Source organism: Perissodus microlepis, chromosome 15 (genome assembly GCF_051167445.1).
Source record: "Perissodus microlepis isolate ML-2025 ecotype Zambia chromosome 15, ASM5116744v1, whole genome shotgun sequence".
Classification (NCBI taxonomy): domain Eukaryota; kingdom Metazoa; phylum Chordata; class Actinopteri; order Cichliformes; family Cichlidae; genus Perissodus; species Perissodus microlepis.
In genome coordinates this window covers 25717768-25725250 of record NC_140475.1, presented here as the reverse complement: position 1 = coordinate 25725250, position 7483 = coordinate 25717768, and positions in this window count along the sequence as shown.

Here is a 7483-nt window from a genome sequence, read left to right as displayed (position 1 = left end):
CCCCCTTCTCGCGCGCGCGCGCGCACACGCACACGCACAAACACATACCCATATTTTGCTCCATTGCGGTTTATTTCACACCTCAAACATTTAGTAAACAATTAAGCAAATACAAGTGATCTGCAATAAGTTACAGGTAGTAATAAAATAAACTACTAACTCTTTTAGGCTACGTCAGCACCTACACGGGTATTTTTGAAAACACAGCTGTCTCGTCCACACGTAAACGGCGTTTCGAATCACCGAAAACGGAGATTTTTTTAAACTCCTTTTTTGCGTTTACGTGTGGACGAGGAATACAGAGTTCGTCACGCAATGTCAAAGGTATGTGCCTTTTTCACGTCACGCTGTGCGCCACGTTATCGTTTACATGAGGTGAATTGCAGAATGGCAGATAGAGACAAAATACTGTTACTGTTAATCTGGCTATCTTCAGGTTTTACACGTTTACATATACACATGCAGTTACTGTCCCTCCATTTACAAAGGCAGAGGCCTCACGGTGTGATTATTTTACGTGTAGTTGTTTTTTTCCTGTGTAATAATATTCAACATTGCTATCAATACATTTTTAAAAAAATGACAACGCATTTTGGGAATGGCATAGGCACTGATCGGTTTTCTATTGCCCATTTACTGGGATTAAGGGCGCCCTCCGTTTGTAAGGTGCGCCTGCTGCTTGCGGCACAGGGAGGAGAGGGCGGGGCGGCGGGGGATTCTCTGGCTGGCTGGAGCAGCATCTAATAACCAACTCGCAAAATAAAAAATAAAAAAATGAAAACAAACCAACAAACACGAAAACACCAGACATTATGATACAGCATACAGCATATGCATCAAAATAAATTATTTCCAGCAGTGCAATATGAGTCTTAAGCATCCCAGAAACGACACAGAAGTTAAAGGGTTAATTAGTCTTTGTTAATTAGGGCCCGAGCGAGCCCCAGGCTCCAGGCCCCAACAAGCAGCTACCAGGAGTGAGCCGGTGCGTACCTGGATGCCCATCCCCGGACACCAAGAACCACCAATGCACCGATATCTGAGGGCGTCTGCCACTGGCAGGGGGAGTGTTGGGGGGAGATCGGCCTCCATACCTTGGAGGGCCAGAGATGCCCCTAGAGAGGTGGCGTGTGATACACAACCTGACATATACACACAGACAAACAGGCACACAAAGATACAAACATCCATTCCCGCCCTCATGCTCTCATATGCAAATACTCAGCACTCACCCAATGTGGAGACAGACATAAATAGACACTGTACACACAATCACACTCCCCAAGCGTACTCTATACCCCAGGTCTAGGTACCCTTGCCCCTAGAGGGGAAAACTGCACCCAGACCCAGGTAGTGTTACCCTCTTCCCTGGGATGGAGAGAAACAGACCGCCCCGACTCCGCAGCAGCAGGGAGGCCCCACATTCCAGACCCCAATCGGACGGCCAACTCCTCCTCCCATGTCTAAGTTGTGGGATAAAATTGAGGCACAGGCAGCCAGAAGGGCACAGGGGGGATGCCTCCACTGCATCCTGGTGACACACCTTTACCCCAAGGCCCTGCATGTGTGGGTGATTGTGGTGGAGCGGGAAAAGAGAGGCAGCTGGAGATGGGGAGGGAAGGAAGGGAGGGGCAGGTGGCCCCTCCTGGGGACCAGCGCTTTTGGTCTTAGTAAGCACTCGAGCAGCAGAGTTCTGAAGAAGCTGTAGTTGTCTGACTGATTTTTTAGGTAGACCTGTAAAGATGCTGTTACACTAATCAAGCCTATTAAAGATGAATGCATGGCTTAGTTTTTCTAGGTCCTGTTGAGACATCAGATCTTTTATCCTTGAAATATTCTTGAGGTGATGGTAGGCTGACTTTGTTATTGCCTTAATGTGTTTTTCTAAGTTTAGGTCTGCGTCCATCACTACACCCACATTTCTCGCCTGGTTGGTGGTTTTTAGGTGTATAGATTGAAGTTCTCTTGTGACCTGTAATCATTTTTCTTTGGCTCCAAAGACTATTACTTCCATTTTGTTTTTGTTTAGCTGGAGAAAATTGTGGCACAACCAGTCATGAATTTCGTCAATGCATTTACCAAGAGCCTGTACAGGGCCTCGGTCTCCTGGTGACATTGTAATATATATCTGTGTGTCATCTGCATAGCTGTGATAGTTTATTTTGTTGTTCTTTATAATCTGTGCCAGTGGGAGCATGTAGATGTTAAACAGAAGAGGTCCCAAAATGGAACCTTGGGGAACTCCACATGTGATACTTGTCTGCTCAGATGTGAAGTTACCTATTGATACAAAGTATTTCCTGTTTTCTAAGTATGTTTTGAACCAGTTTAGTACAGTTCCTGAAAGACCTGCCCAGTTCTCCAGTCGTTTGAGTAATATGTAGTGGTCAACTGTATCAAATGCAGCACTGAGATCCAGTAAAACTAAGACTAACATTTTTCCACTGTCTGTATTCAGACATATGTCATTAAACACTTTGGTCAGAGCAGTCTCAGTGCTGTGGTTCTGTCTAAAACCTGACTGGAAGGCATCGAAGTAGTTATTCTGTGTTAAGAATTGAGCTGTTGAGAAACTGCTTTTTCAATTATCTTACTTAAAAATGGAAGATTTGAGATTGGCCTGTAGTTGTTCAATTGTGTCTTGTCAAGACCTCTACTTTTTCAGTAGAGGTTTAATTACAGCAGTTTTTAGTGGTTCTGGAAACACACCTGACATTAAAGAAAGGTTAATGCTCTGTAACAGGTCTGACTCCAAAGTCTTTGAGACCTTTTTGAAAAACCCTGTTGGCAGGACATCTAAACAGCAGGAGGAGTTGTTCAGTTGACGTAAAATGTCCTCCAGGTCCTTGCTGTTAATAGGATGAAATCTTTTGGATTTTGTTTGTGAAGAATTTGGCAAAGTCATTGCAGGCCATGGTCGAATGAAGTTCAGCTGCCACTGACACAGGAGGGTTTGTTAGCCTAACAACTGTTGCAAACAAGACCTGAGCATTATGACTGTTTTTGGTGATGATGTTAGAGAAGTAGGACTTCCTTGCACTCCTCAGCTGTAAATTGTAATTGTGAAGTTTCTCCTTATAGATGTCATAATGAACCTGGAGGTTTTCTTCATCTGCGCTCAGCTTTCCGACACTCTCTTTTTTTAGTTTTTCACCAGTGTGGAGTTTCTCCATGGAGACTTCTTTCTTCCAGAGATAACCTTCACCTTAATGGGAGCAATAGTGTCCATAACATTTAACATTTTAGCATTGAAGCTATTGACGAGCTCATTGAATGAACCTCTGGACAGGTCTGGTGTTAATGGGAAGACCTTGTTAAAGATCTCACTGTTTTCAGTTATACACTGTTTTGTGATCACTGCTGTTGACGTATTTGTGTGCGCTGAAATTTTACTTTCAAAGAAAACACAGTAATGATCAGACATGCCCACATCAGACACAGTAACCTTTGAAATGCTCAGGCCCTTGGAGATCAGTAGGTCAAGAGTGTGTCCTCTATTATGTGTGGTCTCTGTTACATTCTGAGTCAGCCCAAACTTGTCCCGAGTGATTCTCTGGTCTTTAGTCCCTTTGTCCTGAGGGTTATCCACATGGATATTAAAATCCCCAACAATAATTACACAGTCAAAATCAACACAGATCACAGACAGCAGTTTACTGAGATCATTAAAAGAGTGTGCAGTATTTGGGAGGCCTGTAAACACTAAGAAACACAACTTTGGATGGGGCCTTCAGCTGTAAAGCCACATATTCAAAAGACTGAAAACTTCCAGGAGATAACTGCTTACATTGAAATGACTCATTAAATAAGACAGCAACTCCTCCTCCTATCCTGCTTACCCTGGCCTCACTGATGAAACTGTAGTTAGGAGGGGTCGTCTCGATGAGAGCAGCTCCACTGTTATTTTGGTCCAACCAAGTTTCAGTTAAAAATATAGAATCCAGGCTGTGCTCAGTGATTAAATCATTAATTAAAAATGTTTTCCCAGCTAAAGATCTAACATTTAATAAAGCCAACTTAAGTGTTTTAGAGGTATTATTTGCCCCCTCGTGTTTGGGAGCAGTCTGTGGCACACAAGATATGTTTACTTTATTTAAAGATCTTTTAGAGTGCACCTGTCTGTGTTTTGACCAGTTCACATTTCAAATTTTAAAACCTTCTAATAAACAGGGTCCCAGCCAGGGGCGGATCTAGAGAAATTTTCTTAGGGTGGCACGAGGGTGGCAAAGAAATCAAATGGGGTGAAAGGAGCTTGCAAAGAAAGGCGTCTGGACTTCTTTAAGTTGCTTGAAGACGTTTCACCTCTCATCCGAGAAGCTTCTTCAGTTCTAAGGTCAAATGGTGGGGAGTCCCAGATTTAAACCTAGTGGGAGTATCCCCCCAAAGAGGGACAAAAGGACCCCCTGATTGCCTGAGCCAAGGTGTGAAAATGGTGGGTCAGATGACCTCAGGAATTCGCATGATAAGGTGGGGCCAGGTTTCACAATGAGCTCACCCAAAACCCTGGCTGATTGGGACCCACACCCATTTTTACACCGTGGCTGGTCACTTACTGACTAACACTGCAAAACTGAATTGTTAAAGTTTTAATTTTAAATTCAATTCAGGTTAGATTTTTTTTTTGTGCAGATTTTCTGTGCACAGAGACCGTGCCAGCAGTGCGCAATTGCACACGCGCGCAGCTTAGAGGGAACATTGCATGTGAGTTTTGATGTTATGTACTGTATAGCCTGTATAATAAATAAATATGTAGCCCAATAAGTATAAAATCTAGAAAGCTACACAACATGGGGTGGTTCATTTACAAACACAAGTCTAACTTAAGTTTCACACTATTTTTTGTTAGAAAACAATCACATTGTTACATGCTTAAATTACACAAAATGTCAGAAATCTGCACTGTCATGAACAAAACTTTAAACCAAATTTTTCATGATTTGTTGGATTAACCCACTGAGGTCTGAAATACAATCGGCCATTTTTGACTCCTTTTGAGTTTACGTTTGTATTTCACCCTCAGGTTGTTTCATTTTATTTTTTTTTCCCCTTGCCTTGTTTGGTATCATTCTTTTCAGCTCAACTGAATTTAGTTGTTTTTTTTTTTTACTGAATTAGTACTACTATTACTATTAATAGTACTATTACTGATCTGAAATCACACAAAGAACTTAAAATCCTAGTAGTATTTTTTACTGTAAAAAAAAAACACAGACAGGTTGCTAGTAAAAAAAAATCTTGTTCACCAAAAGACAGAGGAGAACACCACAGGGGTAAACCTGCAGGCCTGACAACAGGTGTATCACTCCGCTGGTTTTCTACTTAGTGACAGTGTTTACATTACACATGGGCCTTAGTGACATAAATTAGTGCCCTCGCTGACACACAAAACAAAACGACTACACAACAGAACAGCTACACAAGACAACACAATACTATGGCAAGCCATTAGTGCCAAATATCACCCCTTTGTCCCGTTTGTCCCGACAGAATGCCGTTTTTTCCGCCACTCACATGGCGCCTTGAACCCACCATCCAAGTGGCGGAAAAAATGGCGTTTTCGTCTGTCTTTGAACGCCGCTTTTTACATCACTCGGCAGAAAACGCCGTTCAAAGATGCGCAAAAACAGCCTTTTTTACGGCGTTCTGTGTCAGCTGTAACAGCGTTTAAAACGGCGTTTTATTGAAATTATGCAGGGCACTCCCTCATCCAATTACTTTCAACTCATTTCACCCAATCAAAGAAGAGGAAGTGCAGACCACACTAATGCATCACCGATTCACCTTGCTGCTAAGTGATTGCCTTTTCAGTACCAGTGATCAAGCAAACAAACAACAGAATGCTTTTTCTGAAACCTTAACTGTGTTACCTGTTATGGCAGCTGTGCTCATTTCTGAGCTTCTTTCTTATTTTCCTCTTTACTTCTCTTAACCTTTAACTTGTGTCTTAGCAATCAGATTCTGCCATCATGCATTACCGCTTCGTGCTAGTTATGTTGACTTTTCCTTTCTTTTGTCTCCTCTTTTTTCACCCGTATTTGGACACTCGGCGCATGGCTCCTTTGTTTACTTAGGGATCAGCTGTTAGCGCTGCGCCCTGCAGCTGCGCTACCGGCAGACAGACCCTACATCCCCGGTGAGGGAAGAGACGGGGGTGATGTCTCCCGAGAAGGACACCTTAATTCAATTCAATTCAATTCCATTCAATTCAATTTTATTTATATAGCGCCAAATCACAACAAAAGTCGCCTCAAGGCGCTTCATAGATACACACCATCTCTCCTTCCTGTAATCACTGTAAATGTGAGATCGCTCCCTGATATGATTGAGGAGCTAATGACGGTAACCCGGTCACAGTGGCAGTACTCCCTCTGTGAGTAGGCTGCCCGGCTTCCAGCTGCTGTGGGCGGACAAGACAAGAGACAGCGGTGAGAGGAAAGGAGGGGGACTGGCAGTGTTTGTTAAAGACAGTTGTGGTACCCCTGTGCACATCGCTGTGAAAGAACAACTCTGCAACAGAGACATTGAGCTATTAGCCGTTAGCATCCGTGGAGGCAGCCTGTGACTCTCTGTGGTCCGCAGACTCCAAACGCAATCTCCGAGAGCTCTTCTTCTAATATCAGGGGACTTTAATCATGTCTCGCTGGACTCCACACTGCCCACCTTCATCTAGTATGTGACCTGCCCCACCATAGGCAATAAAACATTGTACTTAATGTATGCCAATGAAAAAGTGGCATACAGTTCATCACCTCTCCCTGCCCAGGGAAGATCTGATCGTAACCTAGTGCGCCTTGTCCCTGTGCGCAGCCCTTAGTGTGCAGGGAACCACTAATCACCCACGCAGTGCAGCGATGGTCCGCGGAGGGCATATAAATAAATAATAAAAGCAAATAAAGGACAGTATGCTTTTTCTGAAACAAACGGAGACCTTAACTTTTATCAAAATACAGTTTTACTCAGTTTAAAGTAATACCACTGTATAATAGCCTTCAAATTTAATAATGTTAACAGTATCTCAGGAATATTTTTGCCCTTTCAACATGCATTAAAAAATAGATATGCAGTTTTGAATCAGACCTGCATGTACGTTTTCTGAAAAGTGATGTAAATAAGTAATCTCAAGAACATGAAATAATAGTTTCCCATGTAAACTGGAGATGTCCTTGTCAATGTCATCAGAGTACTCTGGATGTCTTACACGAATTTGAAACATAAAACCAGAGAGTAGCACATGACAGCGTTGCACATAACATAACTAGTTTACCTGTATGACATGAAGTTATAAAAAAAAGAATCCATGTAACTTGGTTATGGCTTCTTTCTGATAACTGTAGATACAAATCGGCTGCAGTGTGCATTATCTTGACAAAAGTATAAGATACTGAACCCGCTGATATGATGTGGTGGAGGAGTACAAATACCTGGACACCCACATATATACATTTGCTGAACTGGAAGATCAAAACAGAGGCTGTACACAAGA